At 42.4% G+C, this 18,042-nt stretch overlaps 1 protein-coding gene and 1 pseudogene across 2 annotated transcripts in view; one reads left to right on the top strand and one right to left on the bottom strand.

Moving 5' to 3' along the window:
• Positions 1–18,042, bottom strand: part of LOC124795534 (glycosyltransferase 25 family member) — an 869,126-nt gene that overhangs the window by 446,053 nt on the left and 405,031 nt on the right. The gene's annotated exons all lie outside the window — the stretch shown is intronic.
• On the top strand, positions 9,913–10,030 carry LOC124796521 (annotated as a pseudogene).

Below are 18,042 nucleotides of genomic sequence, written 5' to 3'. Positions count from 1 at the left end.
GGGGGGGGCGGCGAGATATTTCACTTTGGAAGTTGCGAGCCGAATTAACTGTAGACGACTAAATGATACTGTATTACAGGGACACCAAATCGTATCGAAGTTGAAATCACTGGAAAAAAAACACAAAATAGTGCCTCTATGTTGGCTACATAAGAGTATAAGAACTGTTTATTAGTATAAAATGTCGTATGTAACGCCTTCAACCGTCTACAATGGTTCAAATGGCTCTGAGCACTATGGGACTTAACTTCTGTGGTCATCAGTCTCCTAGAACTTAGAACTACTTAAACCTAACTAACCTAAGGACATCACACACATCCATGCCCGAGGGAGGATTCGAACCTGCGACCGTAGCGGTCGCGTGGTTCCAGACTGTAGCGCCTAGAACCGCTCGGCCACCACTGCCGGCCAACCGTCTAAATTTCAAGTTGTGTTATTTGGGGAACCAGTCTCAGCGCTCCATTACGCCATCTTCAGCCCACCTCCAGTCAAAATAGAGGCTAGCATTCAGTGGCTGGTATCTGTAGATTTCTTCTTCACACAGCGATTCATTCGATCGTCAGTTTTTTTCGGCAAACGATGGTCGAAGGGACTGCTGTGTCAAAAAGAAATCTACGTAAATCAGTCAGTGAATGCTGTCCCCTATTTTGACTGGACCAGAGGTCGGTCAGGGGCCGGAAGATGATGTAATGTAACGCAGAAACTGATTGCCCAAATAAAATAACTGGAAATTTCGACGGCTGAAAATGTTTTGATTCGACATTCTGTATTGAAGACTAGAGGTCTCACGACCATCTATATAAAGATGGACTTACAGAGACTTGCTTATTAGTAATCTGTATTCAGTACTCATAACAGAAACATTAGTATTATCCATTTAGTGATAGTTAAAGCATGATGTAATTCTACAGCTACAAAACTTTTAAGTTAAATGTACATAAGTCCACAATTTATTTCTTCCTATTCATTACGACGTATAATACTGCTCAAAACACCAAATAACACTTCCCAACTTAATAACAAGTTTTTCATTATGATACTTACCACATTACATCACGATAACAGAGGTTTAACACTTGCTGACTAACTACTTTACAACGTGCGAGTTCTCGTTTACCTTCAGCATTGACATGTAGCAAGAAACATGGGTTACAAACAGTATCGTGAAAACTAAATGACTGCAGAAGAAATTAGGGCGTCTGAGATACACCGATTCGCCGAGAGTGTGGAAACCAAGGACAAAGAACAAGTCTGGCTGAAAATATCTGAGAAAAGAAATTCATCCATAAACGTTTCGAGACATCCTGAAGTGATTCTTCAAGACACACCGCAAGAAATCTAAATCAGATAATAAGGACGGGAATTTCAACTCCTTTTCTTCCGAATATGAGCCCACTGACATCGCTTCACTATCTCGTTAGATATCATCTCTCGAGACAACAACGAAGGGAAATATATGAAGGTTGGACAAATTAATATGAACATTTATTATTTCTCCATAGAGTAACGTTTAGGACCGGTAACATCCGGAAAATTCCTTGGGATTAGACGATTAAATGACTTGCATTCGATTGGGTTTTATTGTGTTCCTCGCACAGAAAATGTTTCTCGAGAGATGATGGAAGAGGAAAAGAGAGCGTTACTGGTCACAATAAGTAGCTATTATTCAAATCTCGAAACTCAATGAAAATTACACCTAATTTTGATCTTATTTACCCGAAGCAGTGGAGACATTATGATGGCATGCATTCCCCTGATGACAATCTGGTCTGCATCAGTGAAAGAACATTGTAACCGAAACTACGTTAGCTATTCTTTTTCACCCACTGAAACTCGTATCTTTATGTCTTCCTGTTTTACAAAAGATTTGTGAGTAGCAGTTTTCCCAGGTGTATTTTGTCCACGCAGTTCCCACAGTTCTAGATGACAGTGTTTCTCTAACCGTATACTATGCTCAGTAGTCACTTTTGTGGCGGTGTTATTACTTCCGAGCTAATTATCCTCTTTACAGCCCGCCCTTCCCGCCAAGAAGTGTAGGTCCTCTACCACTGTCGTATTTAGCAGACGAAGCACGCTGTCAGACGTCAGATACTACTGTTCTAACTATTGCAAGTGAGAATACATTTGCGACTATACCACAGATACATGAAAAAAGCGGCAGCCGATAACGTGCCCTTGTTGGAAACGAATAGTAGGGTTTATCGTACCGTCGGTGACTACATTAAAGATGGAAAAAAACTCGGACAGAGGAAAGAAATCAGCCGTACCCTTTTAATAGAACCATCCCGACATTTGCCTTAAGTGATTTACGGTAATCTCGGAAAACATAACTCCGTATGGCTGGATGAAAGTTTAAACCACTGTCCTCCTGAATATGAGCCCAGTGTCTTACCGCTGCCCTAGCCACCCCTCTTGCTCCCTTGTTGGATGACTGGGAAGTCCGACATCCAATCAGTTCCTTAGATCATCAGAATTCAGGTGTTTATAGCAAGATGTTCAGTTTATTCCACCCAACCCTATATGTACCAATGGCATGTAATCTGCTTTTTATACAGGATGTCCCAAGAAAAAACACCGACCAACTTCAGATTCAGGTTCTTTACACCAAAATAAGAAAAAAGTATTAGTTAAACCAGGGCTCTAAAGCGCATACCTTACAAGATAATAACACTTGTTTATCTTCGATGCTATAAAACACCTCTCTTCTATTGCAATCTTTTTTGCTTTTCATTCTTTGGGAGGTGGCAGTATGAATGAAAACAAGAAAACAATGTCTGGTGAACATGGGTTCCAAAATGCGTACCTTAAGAGCTATGAGCACTAGTTCGATAGAACAGATGTGTTTCAGACTACTGAAGAGGAACTATTGTTCACAGTTCAAGGTATGCATTTCAGACCCAATGTTCACTAATCATTTTTTACTTATTTTTGCATAAGGAAACTGTTGCTGAAGTTTGTTGGTGTATTCTTTTTTGGGGGGTGGGGGCAGGGGGGGGGGTGACTACGTGTATAGTATTACTAAAAGAGATTGTGTTATTTCGTAATAGTATTAGTTAGTAAGTGGATTTTCGCTTCCACGTTGGCAGTCTATAACGTTAACTAGTGGATCATAGAGGTGCAAGAAAAACGTAATGTCGGATAATGCCCAATAGAGGCTACTTGTGTCAGACCTTCGTCATGGCAGCGTCAGTCATGTAAAATAAACTAAATGGGAATGTATCTCAGAGACGGGGATGTCCGGAGGCAGCGAGCAGTTGTTTGTCCTTAATTAAAATCTAGTGCCTTCTACAGAGGAGGGATAAGGGAGTGAAGCGTGGAAGGCGTTGGCTAGCGTTCGGAAGATAGTTTTTCACTGACGTCTCCTTCCCCTCGGGACTTTTATATTTAGCCACGACTAACAGCAGACACCACGCCTCCGCTCTAAGAAGCTGCACTTAATTAACGATATGCAGGCTAACATTCGTAACTACTCCGACACAGCTACGTAATCACTACAGCTACGTAATCACTACAGCTACGGCATTAAAGGGAGAAATCCTGTGCAACTCCCACGTAATGATCCCCCTCCTTCCTCTCTCCATTTAAATCCTGTCGACATTGAGGCTACATGAAACGGCTACATCGCTCGAATGAATAATGATGGGGAAGAAAGTCTCCCTTCGTCAAGGAAACTATCCCGCGCGTTTGCCTTACTCTAATTCAGGACAGTCTGAGGTTTGAGTCCATCTACCCCTGATAAATTTGACGTATTAAACATTCCACTATCTTGCTAGTTACTCGAATTAATAACGTGTACGTGAATAGCATGTGAGCGATTTGATGACGCAGGCAAATTCATTCATGACATGTTCTACTCTTGAGTAATGATACAATTTTCATTCTAAATCTCTTCAGATTTGACTTGAAGTCGACTCCTAACTTGATCAACGAATTGCAAGCTAGAGGAAGCAGAAGTGAGTTCTACATTGTAAATACGAAAGAAATGTTTCATTGACTAGCTAATTGATTTTATGAATATGACGCTAAGAAACAATGAAAGTAGCTGTGAATTCCAGTATTTTAGTTGTAATGGTGTTCACACTCAAAACAAATTTCCTTAATGACAACAGTATTTCACATTAGCTGTTGCTAACTGAATTAAAACTTCCCTTATTTGGGTTCTCCCCTTTTGAACAGTTCTGGCAGTTTAGCCATTTTCAAATGTTTAGTATAACACGTCAAACCGGTATATTTGGATTACAGACAGCTTTCGATGGGTTATACTACATATACTTGAAAACGGCTACAGAGCCGAAGCAGCGTAGTAGCAGAGAACCCAAAATAAGAGTAACTAATGACAACTGGTGTGGAAGATGCTTGTCAAAGACAAAAACATTAAAATTTTAATTTCTCTTAGTTACAACATGCAAAGCAGTTAATTTATTATTCCTTAGCGTAAAAATGGGTATTTGCCTGGAATAACTGACGAGTACTAGTTTACCAGACAAACAAACTAACAAATCAGAAGCGAGTAGGACACTGATTAGCATGGTAACTACAGCAAAAGTTTTTCAATGGTTGTATTTGGAATCAATGTAATTCATAGTTATTTCTGAACTGTGAAAGACTGTCTTTTAAACAAGCTATATTTATTAAACCATGTAGCACACAGTGTGCGATGGGTGATGGAGTTCCTGAAATTAATTACTTATTGTTCATTGATTGATACAATATTTTGTACAAGTGGATTTGGTGCAGACTGGCAACATTTCTTCCTGTTATAGATTGATGTCTGAAGTCCGAAGATTGGCTTGATGCAGCTCTGCGTACTGGTCTATCCTGTGCAAGCCTATCCATCTCTGAATAACTACTACACCCTACAACCACTTGAACTTTCTTACTCTAGACAAGTCTTGCGCTCTCTCTCTCTCTCTCTCTCTCTCTCTCTCTCTCTCTCTCCCTCTCCCTCTCTCTCTCCCTCTCTCTCACTCCCTCCCCGCCTCCCCTTACAACTGTTCTTATCCCTAACATTTCCCACTTTAACGAGGTAACAAGATCACTACTTTTAGTTCAGATGTACCAAACGCTCTTTTCTCTCAAATTGTATTCAATACCTGTTCACTAGCTATTCGATATACCGATCTAATTAACAGCATTTCTCTGTACCGTATCATTTTAAAATCTTCTATTCTCTTTTTACCTACACTGCTTGTCATCCTACTTTCACTTCCAAATCAGGTACACTCCAGACAAATACCTTCAAAACTGATTGCCAAGGATTTAAATTTATAATAGATGTTAAATAAACGTCTCTTTTCAGAAACGTTCTTCCTGCTGTTGCAAGTCTGCATTTTATGTCTTTTCTAGTTCAGTCACCACCATCACCTCACTGCACGAACAGCAGAACTCGTCTACCACAATTGGTGTCTCATTTCCTAACCCAGTTCTCCATTACTCTTGTTCAATTTTTGTTGACATTCACTTTATAGCCTCTTTATAAGACAATATCCATTACGTTCAAATGGTCATACAAGCTCTTTGCCCTCTCTGGCAGAACAATAACGCCATTAACAAAACCGATATCTTCTCCATGAACTTTAATACCCTTTCTGCGTTTATGCCCTTTTTAATCCTAGTACTTTCGCTTTGGTCTTCGTTTCTTATTATGCCCTCTTGGTAGTTGTACGCACTGCATATTTCTCGTCATTCCCAGTAGCGACCACCTTCCTTTTCTGAGGATTTCATATATTTTGCACCGTTTTTGGTTGCCGAGCGCATTTTTCCGTGCAGTACTAATTGACAAATAAGTTATAGAGAATTCTTGGTGAGAAATTTTGAATGTTTGAGAGGGATTGCTCCTATAAGTCAAGTATTGTTTTACCGGCTACTTCACTAGTTTCAGTCTGGTGGTAGCTATCTTCAGATGACTTATGTGTAGACTTTGTACTGCGACAGGCCTGACAAATGGCAGCGCTGTTGTCGGCTTTCATGCAAATTCGAAGCAATGTGACTTAAAACACGTCGTCAAAAGAGCCGCGAAACATCAAGGCGTTGCAACCGAGAGGAACAGAATATCGCCTTACATGACTGGTTGTGGTAAACTTAAGACGCACCCACTTTAACGGTCAGGGCGCTTCTTTCGTCGCACAGAGTATAGCACTGGCACCTGACACAGCGCAAGTGAGCTTCGGTGTGTGTGTGTGTGTGTGTGTTCGTGTGTTCGTGTGTGTGTGTGTGTGTGAGCGCCCCAGTAGAGGCCGTGTGGCAGGCGCCCACGGCTCTCCGGACGACAGCTCCCCTCGCGGAGAGTTTTGCAACTTCACAAGCGGCAACTTACTTAACGCCCGCTGTGACTCGGGATCCCCAGCTGCTAGCTTCCCCCGGCACACCGCTGGCTGCACTCCACCCACTTTATTATGGAAACCCTGAACTCTCTGAAGCAGCGGAATTTCTAAAACGCGAGATGAACTACGATTCTTAGTTTCCCGTGCGTGGCTAATACAACGAGAACTATCTGGGAAATAACCTCCGTTAGGCTATAAGTAAAACACCATACTACCAAATTTGTTACAAACATCTTTACAACCAGACAGATGTGCTATTGTGTACCGTGTTTGTATGATGGACAAGCATCTCAGAGCAATATGTATATAAACATGGTCTTTCGGACATGATGGTTCATGTTTTTAAATATTTTAGCGATTAGTAACGTTTGCAATGCACCAAATTTCATTCACTTGACATTTTGTGCGTGAGGTTCAACGTAAAATGAAAATGTTTTCCAACAAAAACATGGTTAAGACCATAAGATGACAGAAAGGACAATTCAAATCGGTTGTCTTAGTTAAAGAAATATTTTATCCCATCTTGGCTTTTGAAAGGTTTCTAAAAATTAAAACATCGCCCTTCAGTACTCTCAAAATAACCAAATTCAATCTAATAATTTATAATATCTCTTAAACTGCCTGTATTATACGTAACAAACAAATAGAGGTAAGGTATCAGATCACCTGAAGTTTGTTCTTGTAGTAATTTATCTATCTATTTTATCTTGTACTTTCATGTTATCGCCAGTCTGAATAAAATATTTGCCCTTATATCGACTTTAATACATGTAAAGAAGAACAAATTACATCTCTGTGCAAAGGAGGTCTATGCCATATCTTTCTATCAAGATCTTTGTTACAAGCAACAGTTGTAAAGCGCATTCTAGATGCTGGAAAAGTCTCGCTGTCAGAGTGTAAATTAATATAGTTTGTGTGGATGTGTGTGTGTAGTAATACAACAACTGGACATCAAATTGGAGGCAGACAGATGGACTCTAACCGAAAAAAGCCGCCTATACTGTCGCAGTAAGTAAAAAACTAAATTTACATCCATGTCGACAGATAAGATATAGTAATAGCGATACGTTAAAGTGTGTTCCAGCTTTTTGTCATAGAGCGAGCACCAAGCATTATGCTAGCAATAACGATGTAAATTCCTGAAACCATCTGAAGATGAACCTGAAAAGGTTCGAAAACCGGTTCATGGAATAAAACATAATTATTCAAAAAAGTGACTGGTTGTAGTTTTGTATAACTTATTTACATTTAGTATCTCTTAGTGTGGTGACGTTCACTGAGGTGACAAAAGTCATACAATTGCTTACGTACATATACAGATGGTAGTAGTATCGTTAATATCGTGTACACAAGATATAAAAGGGCAGTGAATTGGCGGATGTCAGGTGATTCAGGTGAAAAGGTTTCCGACGTAATTACGGACAAACGACGGGAATGGTGGTTTGAGCTTAAACGCATAGGACATTCCATTTCGAAAATCGTTAGGGAATTCAGTATTCCGAGATCCACAGTGACAAGAGTGCGTCGAGAATATCAAACTTCAGACGTTAGCTATCAGACAACACAGTGGCCGACAGCCTTCAATTCATGACAGAGCAGCGGCGTTTGTGCAGAGTGATCGGTGACAACAGACAAGCAGCACTGCGTGAAATAACCGTAGAAATCAACTTGGGACGTGCGAGGTACGTATCAGTTAGGGCAGTGCAGCGAAATGTGGCGTTAATGGGCTATGCCAGCAGACGACCGACTGCTAACTGCGCGACATTGCCTGCAGTGCCTCTCTGGTATTCGTGACCATGTCGGTTGGACCCTAGACAAAAGGAAAACCGTGACCTGGTCAGATGAGTCCCGCTTTCAGTTGGTAAGAGCTGATGTTACAGTTCGAGTGTGGCGCATGCCCTACGAAGCCATGGACTCACGTACTCAAAAACTCACTGCGGAAGCTGGTAGTGGCTCCATAACGGTGTGAACTGTGTTTACATGGAATGGACAGTGTTCTCTGGTCCAACTGAACCGATCATGGACTGGAAATGGTTACTTTGCGCTCATGGAGATCATTTGCAGCCATTCATGTTCGCATGACAATGCGCCATGACACCAGGCCACAATTGTTCGCGAATGGTTTGAAGAACATGCTGAACGATTCGAGCGACTGATTTGGCCACCATGCTGGATCGACATGAACCCCATCGAGTACATAAGGGACTTAATCGAGAGGCCAGATTGTGCGCAACATCCTGCAATGGCAACAGTTTCACAATCATGGACGGCTACAGAGGCAGCGTGGCTCAACATTTGTGCAGGAGAGTTCCAATGAATTGCTGAGTCCATGCCACGTCGGACTGCTGCTCTACGTTGGACAAAAGGAGATCCGAAACGATATTACGAGGTATGCTATGACTTTTGTGACCTCAGTGTACAGATTTAGGGAATTACAATATCGCTTAATGAAGTGAGATTTTCTCTCTCCATAGAACCCTGCCGACTGACAGCAGTTTTTGCTAAGAATTGGAAACCATATCACTTTTTCATACATCACGAAGAGGTGAAAATCACTTGGAGCCCAGCAGCTAAAGGAGAGATGTTCAGAAACGACAACTGACAAAAATATTGTTGCATTTGCCAGGCAGACTATAGCAGAGCATTGTCGTACTAAGCCACAAGAAACATCACTCATTTCAGTTTTTTTTCAGTTCTCTTAATGGTTCACAGTAGGCCTCACAACTGATTCCCCTTACACGTTCCATAATATAACCCAAGACCACTGACCGCTTTTTTAGCGCTTCTGCTTACGCACTGAACGGAAGAGGATTCCAGGGAAGCAGTAATCCGTTGAGTTTTAAGGTTCTCACAAAAGAAAGCAAGATTACGGTTTTAGAGATGGAGCTCCCTCTCCTGTTGGGAAAGTGACTGAAGGATATCAGCCAGGTCTTCTCAAAAGAACAATTTCGGCATCTACCTTAAGCGATTCAGAGAAACCACGCAAAACCTAAATCTGGATGGCCAGACGGGCACTCGGACCACCATCGTCTCACTGTGAGTTCATGCCTCAAAACCTCAGTCCGACTCTCAGAAAGGGATTTTGTAGTTATACAGGCGCAGAACTCGCAACAAATTGACTGTTTCGACACATTCACATGCAAAATGTTCCGAGAAATCTGTAGGAAATTGTCCAATATCGAAGATACCGTGAAATTTTTGGGACTTGTTCGTTGCTGACATTCCGAAACGGTCATAGACATTCGTCCGTCCACTCTTTAAACTAAACACCGTCTCTAATGACCTCACTGTCGAAGGGACATTAAACTACAATATTCCTTCTTTTACTTAAAGACGCAACTGACGCACAAAACGTTCATTCGTCACATTCAGACCGTAAGCAGCAAGATTTTCGCGATGAATTTCAGTAGCGTCTAGACTTGCTGCCACTAAATATCCTATTACAGAGCTAATTTCAGAGCCGGCAGGACTATCAATCACAACTTTCAATTTGAACAGCTACGAGATGAAATGTGACTTTCTCCCTATCACGGCTATAAGAACACTGAAGTACATGTCGGTCATTTTTAAGATTTCTGTTTTTTATACTGGCAACGCCCTTGCCGCAGCGGATACACCAGTTCCCGTGAGATCACCGAAGTTAAGCGCTGTCGGGCGTGGTCGGCACTTGGATGGGTGACCATACAGGCCGCCATGCGCTGTTGCCATTTTTCGGGGTGCACTCAGCCTCGTGATACCAATTGAGGAGCTACTCGACCGAATAGTAGCGGCGTCGGTCAAGAATACCATCATAACGACCGGGAGAGCGGTGTGCTGACCCCACGCCCCTCCTATCTGCATCCTCCTCTGAGGATGACACGGCGGTCGGATGGTCCCGATGGGCCACTTGTGGCCTGTAGACGGAGTATTTTTTATACTGGCCATATTATAGCAAATCTCCATCAGTATGAAATGATGAAAAGACAAAAGAGCAACGAATGAAAAATTACTAGTCCATAAGTATTAACTACTCAGATTTCCAACATGGTAACACGGAAGAGCGAATAGATTCTTGTGAAACACTATTAGTGCTATTAAACATACCTTGCTGGGAAACGATATCGAGTTTGATCTGATGACGGCATATGCCACTTGGGGGATAGTAGATGTGCTTGGCCAGCACGATCTCTGAACCCGTCTCCAATCGAGCACATCTGCGATATGATGGGATGAGAAGTGATTCGTGTGACTCGTCAACCAACAACTCTTACAGAACTACATGAACATGTCCAGCATGGCAAAATATATCTCAGAATTGTGTTCTCCATATGTAGTATTCGCCATCTGCACGATCGACTGGATGCCAGCGTCATTGACAGCAGTCACTTGTTGCCGAAACTGAAGGAATATGTGAATGGAAAGGTATTTGCAGCCGACATTGATGTTCAATAAATAGCTTGTAAAGGCAGGCGGTATTCTATGAAGAAGACTGATTGATAATGATCGTACTTGGGCGTAAAAATGAACGACTATAGATGGTGATTAAGTAAATACCTAACTAAAGATATGCTTCGAAAATTTAACTTATAGTACAAACGTATAGCCTACTGTACGCTTTTCCATTCTTCTAATAAGCCTAAGAAAAAATACACACTTATAATGCGCTCCACGCTTATTTTGCCTCATCAGTCTTTTGTCAGGATCGATGCGCCCCACCTCGCCCCACCAAGGACTCCTCTCTTCTACCAGTCTCTTGCACCCGTATTCCTTGATCCTGGGTTCGAACCCCGACACCGCTTAAATTTTGAATAAAAGTCATCAGCAATGACAGCCCAAGACTTCCAGCATAAGACGTCACCCTCATTCTGCCAATTGCCTTGCCAAAGAGGGCGGAGGCGTGGACAGAGGGTTCAGGGTACTCACTTGCCCTCAGGGTGGGAAACTGCCGGTGAAAGTGGAAAAACCAGCAGTGACCAATGGCTTACGGTTGCAGAAGGCAATGGAAACCACTACATTAAAGACACACAACGTGTATCCACAGGACAAGTGGCCTGTAATTGAAAAAGTGTCAAGATGATCTCTGCATTGGCAAAAGGTTACAAACTACTCCCTCATTTGGATCTACGGCAATGGACTGCCAAGGCGGAAGCTACCATAAGAGAAAGATGGAATAACCAAAGAAGGGTAACGTTCGAAGGGTAGGGGCGTAGAATATAAGAAGTTTGAACATAGTACGGACGATGTAAAGTCTGAAAAGGGAAATGCTAAGGTTCGATCCTGATATACTGGACGTTAGTTAAGCAAAATGGAAAGAAGACAAGAATTTCTGGTCAGACTAGTATAGGGTAATATCAACAACAGCAGAAAATGGTGTACCGGGAGTAGGATTCTTTATGAATAGGAAAATAGGACAGAGAGTGAGTTACTGTGAAGAAACTTCCTGGCAGATTAAAACTGTGTGCCCGACCGAGACTCGAACTCGGGACCTTTGCCTTTCGCGGGCAAGTGCTCTACCATCTGAGCTACCGAAGCACGACTCACGCCCGGTCCTCACAGCTTTACTTCTGCCAGTATCTCGTCTCCTACCTTCCAAACTTTACAGAAGCCCTTCTGCGAACCTTTCAGGAGTGCTAGTTCTGCAAGGTTCGCAGGAGAGCTTCTGTAAAGTTTGGAAGGTAGGAAACGAGATACTGGCAGAAGTAAAGCTGTGAGGACCGGGCGTGAGTCGTGCTTCGGTAGCTCAGATGGTAGAGCACTTGCCCGCGAAAGGCAAAGGTCCCGAGTTCGAGTCTCGGTCGGGCACACAGTTTTAATCTGCCAGGAAGTTTCATATCAGCGCACACTCCGCTGCAGAGTGAAAATCTCATTCTGGATTACTGTGAAGAGTACAGCGATAGGGTCGTTCTAATCAGAATCGACAGCAAATCAAAACCGGCAATAGTTCAGGTATACATGCCGACGTGGCAAGCAAAAGATGAAGAAATAGATAAGTATATGAGGATACTGAACAGGTAATTCAGCACTTAAAAGGACATGAAAATCTAACAGTCATGAGGGATTGGAATGCGGTTGTAGGACAAAGAGTAGAATAAAGGGTTACGGGAGAATAAGGGGTCGGTACTAGGAATGACACAGGAGAAAGCCTAACTGAGTTATCCAATAAGTTTCGGATGGTACTAGCGAATACTCTGTTCAAGATTCACAAGAGGAGGAGGTATACATGATAAAAGGCCGGGAGGTGCCGGGAAGACTTCAGTTGGATTACATCATGGTCAGGCAGAGATTCCGAAATCAGATATTCGATTGTAAGACGTACCCAGGGCCAGGTGTGGACTAAGATCACAATCCGGTAATGATGAAGAGTAGGCTGACGTTTAGAAAACTAACTAGGAAGAATCAAATTGTAAAGAAGTGAGATATGGAAGTACTAAGGAAAGAAGACATACGCTTCACATTCTCTGAGGCTGTAGATACTGCGATAATGTATAGCTCAATAGGCAGTTCAGCTAAAGAGGAATGGACACACTGTAAAAAAAGGCAGTAACTGAAGTTAGAAAATGTAGGTATGAGGAAGATAACTGAAAAGAAACCATCGGTAACAGGTGTAATGCTTCAGTTCATTGACGAAAGAAGGAAGTTCAAAAATATTCAGGAAAATTCAGGAATACAGAAATACAAATCACTTGGGAATGAAATAATAGGAAGTACAGGAAAGCTAAGGCGAAGCGGCTACATGACAAATGTGAAGAAACCGAAAAAGAAATGATTGTCGGAAGACAAAACACCCTTCGGTGAAATTAAAAGCCAGGACGGTAACATTAAGAGTGCAAAGGGAATTCCAGTGTCAAATGCAGAAGAGAGAGCGGATGTGTGGAAAGAGTAGGACCCATGTGAGGGGGAGTACTTATCTGATGACATGATAGAAGGAGAAACAAGAATCGATAGAGAAGAGATAGGGGATCCAGCATTAGAATCAGAATTTAGAAGAACCTTGGAAGACTTAAAATCAAATAAGGCAGAAGGGATGGATAACATTCCATCGGAATTTCTAAAATCATTGGGGTAAGTGACAACAAAACTATCATTCATGTTGGTGTGTAGAATGTGTGAGACTGGCGACATGCCATCAGACTTTCGGGAAAACATCATCGACTTATTCTCAAGATTGCAACAGCTGCTAAGTGTGAGAATTTTCACACAGTCTGCTCAATAGCTCATGCATCCAGTTTACTGACAAGGATAATGACAGAAGAATGGAAGAGAAAATTGAAGCTCTGTTAGATAACGATCACTTTCGTTTTAGGGAAGGTGAAGGTACCACAGAAGCAGTTCTAGCGATGCGAATGGTAATGGAATCGTAATGGAATCAAGACTGAAGAAAAGTCAAGACACGTTTATGGGTTTTATCGACCTGAAAAAAGTGTTTGAAAATGTAAAATGGTGCATGATATTCTAAATCCCCAGAAAAACAGGGATAAGCTATATATGTACAAGTACCAAGAGGGAATAATAATAGTGGAAGACCAAGAATGAAGTAAACTGATTGATACGTAGTCTTTCACCCCTGCTGTTCAATCTATACGTCGGAGAAGCAGTAACGGAAATAAAAGAAAGGTGCAAGCGTGGGATTAAAATTCAGAGTGAAAAGATATCGAGATGGGAACCACGAATTTAAATTTAATGAGACAAGCGTTCTAGCACGAACATCCCATTATCATGCGCGCATGTACAGAGAAGCAATAGAGATTCACAAACATAATAACAATTTTAATAGAAAAGAGGAAGTTTTAAAGTTAGACAAAATATGGATGTCGACGTTGCGACAGCAGAATGACAATAGATTACTCTTAATCGAGAATGATGACGCCTTCCAAAGATAGGCATACTGTAGGCATCATGTGACGAATGGTGGTGCCCTCTATGCGCCCTACAAATGCGAGAGCACCTGGAGCCTCAGTGGCAGTAGCCGGACGACCTTAGAAGATGTCTCCCGCAGATGGAGACGAAGCGTTAGTTGGAAATTTTATACATCGACCACGGCCTCTCAGCCCGGAAGTTTCAACTGAAGAAGGATATCAGTGTTAAGATTCGCCGATGCCGTAGCTATCCTCAGTGAGACTGAAAAAGAAGTACAGAACCTGTTGAATGGAATGAAGTCTAATGAGTATAGAATCTGGATTGAGAGTATAACGAAGATAGACGATGTTATATCCTAGCCAGTAATGCCACCCGAGCCCGCTGCCAAAAGGTTGGCAGCATCAAAGTCCGGACGCCGTCCGCATAAGCAGCGCCAGCGAGACAGCAAATCGCCGCAAGTCTGCGCGCGCCACCGCTGGCTTCTGGTTTCTTAAGCGCTGGAGTCGCGAGCGCTGGGACAGTTCTGTATTCGCCGCTCAGTTGAATACTCGCCACCGAATTGTGTACTTGCTAGTCAGTTGTGTGTTCATCGCAGCAGAGTTGTTGTTTGTCGTCAGCCGACGCTGACCTAGCCGCTCCGACTCGAACTAGACAGATTTCTGTAGACACGGAGTTCACTACTGTGTTCTGTATCTTCGTTAATACAGATAAGTACCGACTTTTATTTAATCAGAGTGTTTGGGTTTTCATCTTTCTGTTCACTGTTCCAGCAGACCGGTCGGCCCGCTATTAAAAGTGTGGCGGTGACTTCGTAAGCCGTTTCTACAGCGAATTGCTTGTCGCTACGAACGCCGCCACAAAAGACGAAAGTAATAAGAAGTAGCAGAAATGGTAACAGCGAGAAATTTAACATTATTATTGGTGAGCACGGGGTAGGTGAAGTTAAAGATTTTTGTTGCGGAGGCAGCAAAATAACACATGAGCAAGGAGGACATTCATGGCCAAGAGAAGTGTACTAGTACCAAACAAAGGTCTTAAGTTGACGATGAAATTTCTAAGAATGAACGTTTGGAGCACAGCGCTGTATGACAATGGGACAGGGACAGTGTGAAAACAGGAGCAGAAGAGAATAGAAGCATTTGAGATGTGGTGCTCCAGAAGAATGTTGAAATATAAGTACACTGATAAAGTAAGAAATAAGGACGTCCTCCGCACATCGGTAAGGGAAGGAGTAAATGGAAAACAGTGACAAGAAAAAGAGATAGCTCATAGATCTGTTAAGTCATCAGGCAGCTTCCATAGTGCTAGAGGGAGCTGTAGAAGGGCAGAGATTCAAAGGAAAACAGAGACTGGAATACATACAGCGAATAACGGAGGACGTAGGTTGCAAGTGCTAGTCTGAGACGAAAAGGTTGGCAAAGGACTGAAATTCGTGGCCAGTCGTATCCAACCTATCAAAGGACTGAAGAGGGGGAAAAAAAGAAAAAGACTTGATGACCACAACTGGTCGCGATATTTGCAATGTCAATAACTAAATATTGCACTATGAATCTTTGCAACATTCCCGTCGGTCGCTTCAAATTTTTGCACTATGCTCTAATAAACATTCAGATGGGCATAAGCTGTATATTATTTTAAACGGCAATATACAGGTTCTCTGTAGAAATTGACTATGGGAAAGAACATCCTTTCTTTCTCCTTATACATAATTTTAAACATTGTGTACAACTCTGTGCTGTTTTGTTTTCTTCCTGGCAGGCGGTTATGCAGAAAACAGGGAAGTTGTATTTGTGTCTTACTGGCTTATGATTAGAATACTACTGTGACATCTGAATCGTCCGAAATTATATCCCTACCCAATCGCAGGTTAAAACTATGTGAAAACCGGTAACTGTCATTGAAGCTACTATCCTCAGAGAACCAGCAGCTGGAGAGGTCTCTCTCATACCATATGTACCAATGATCTCAACCGATTTACCGATTCATGTTAAGCGACTTCACTTCCCAATCGAGGGTCTGTTTGCAAGAACAGTAAACAAGGCTGAAGGTAAGAGAGAGGGAAGAAGAGATGGCCAGAGAGGGGGGGGAGGGGGGGAGGAAATGGACATAGAGAGTAGGAAGGAGGGGGATGGACAGAGAGGATGGAGGACAGACACACACACACACACACACACACACACACACACACACACAGAGAGAGAGAGAGAGAGAGAGAGGGGGGGGGGGGGAGGGGGGGAGAGAGAAAGGGAGAGAGGGGGGGGAGACGGCAGACGGAGATGAGTGAGTTTAGGATATATAGCCAATTCCCACATATATTTAGCAATTGCGAAGCACTGCCGTATTCGCTAGTATTCAATAAAGGCATTTATGAATACTGAAGAAGCAGTCAGAAAGCCTGTAATGGGATGTACTTTAATGAACTGTCAGTGCAGGACTAGCGCCTTACTCTGTGATTCTAGCGGGTGCAACTGATCAGAGCGACGAGATCCCCGGGCACCCAGACAAGCCCTCACACAGCCATGTTCCCAGGGCAGCCATGAAGAAAGGTAAACTAGCGGCGGCCCACGAGTTAGTTACAACGCGACAGGCTCTTTTTTTGTTCAAAGGGGGAGGAGAGATCAGTGACGCGCGCAGAAGTCAATGCCAAGAGACGTATACTGATGTTAGTTTAACAAAATCGGCAACGACGCTATACACGGTTGCCCGCCTCGCAGCAAAATTCTGTGTGTAACGAGAGCAAGGCCTCCGAGCGAGGGAAGCGTTGAAGCCGTGCGTACAGTCGAAGCGAGACCAGACACGGATTACCTGCGTACATGGGGACAAAGGTTCGCCCAAAGGACCCAGTTCTGTCGAATATACTCTACAACTTTACGAAGGTCATCATATACCTGAAAGATGAAATTCCATTTCCTGAGGTGGGCGAAATGCTAAGATAACCTAATATTTCTCTGCGGAGATAAAAGGTGATATTAACCAAATTTTCTATTTACTCCAGTGGTACATGTTGCGGAATAATTATTCGGAATAGTTTCGCTTTTTTAAGGCTTTTAAATTACTTTTGTGCATGTTCTCTTCAGATTGATATATTCATACACAATTACAACTCTTTGCTTTGGACATTTTATCAACATGTCTGGCTCGGTTCACAAATAGTCCGCTCCTGTAATTTCAACAGTTAACAAATGGAAGTGTTAATTCAGTCATACTCATTTTGAGAATGACCCATAAGCACAGACGAACACATTGGGAAAGTGCACAATGTGATGCTGGACGATCGGTGATTAGAAGTGAATGAAATCAGAAGAACAAATACAAAAAGCTTTCGTATGAAGTATTAAACTTGAGAAAGTTTTGTGGAAGACAGGAAATACATTTGCAGCGGAAACGAACTTCACAGAAATTCTGCACCGTTTTAAAATCATCTTGGTTCTGTGCGTCAATTTGCAACTGTGGCTGAAAAGGAGATCCTTTAGTTCACACCAGAAACAAAACAGCGGACAAATCGTGGTTCGAGATAAGTAGCCCTAGCATTAAGGAAGGCAAAGTAGATTTCGTACGTCACTAAAGGTGTAGCTAATGTTTTCTGGTATACAAGCGGGGACCCCTTTCTTGATTACCTTTCACTGAGTGTAAAAACATCTAGAGAATACTACGGAAGTCTACTGGACCGAGTGGTTATAAAAAACATGAAAAGAAGCCTATATTGTAAGAGAAACAATCATGTTTCTGGAAAACCTTCGTGACTGGATAAGAGAGTTGTTGAAATATTATCAGTATTCACCACATTTCTCACCCCTCTTACATTTACCCGGGCCTAAAGAATTTTATGGATAGATAACACGAATATCCTAGTGAAGATCTTATCATGGTAATAACAAGTTCT

The sequence above is a fragment of the Schistocerca piceifrons genome, chromosome 4 (genome assembly GCF_021461385.2).
Source record: "Schistocerca piceifrons isolate TAMUIC-IGC-003096 chromosome 4, iqSchPice1.1, whole genome shotgun sequence".
In the NCBI taxonomy this organism is placed as follows: Eukaryota; Metazoa; Arthropoda; class Insecta; order Orthoptera; family Acrididae; genus Schistocerca; species Schistocerca piceifrons.
The sequence above is the reverse complement of the archived record's forward strand: the minus strand, read 5'-3'. Positions and strand labels throughout refer to the sequence as shown.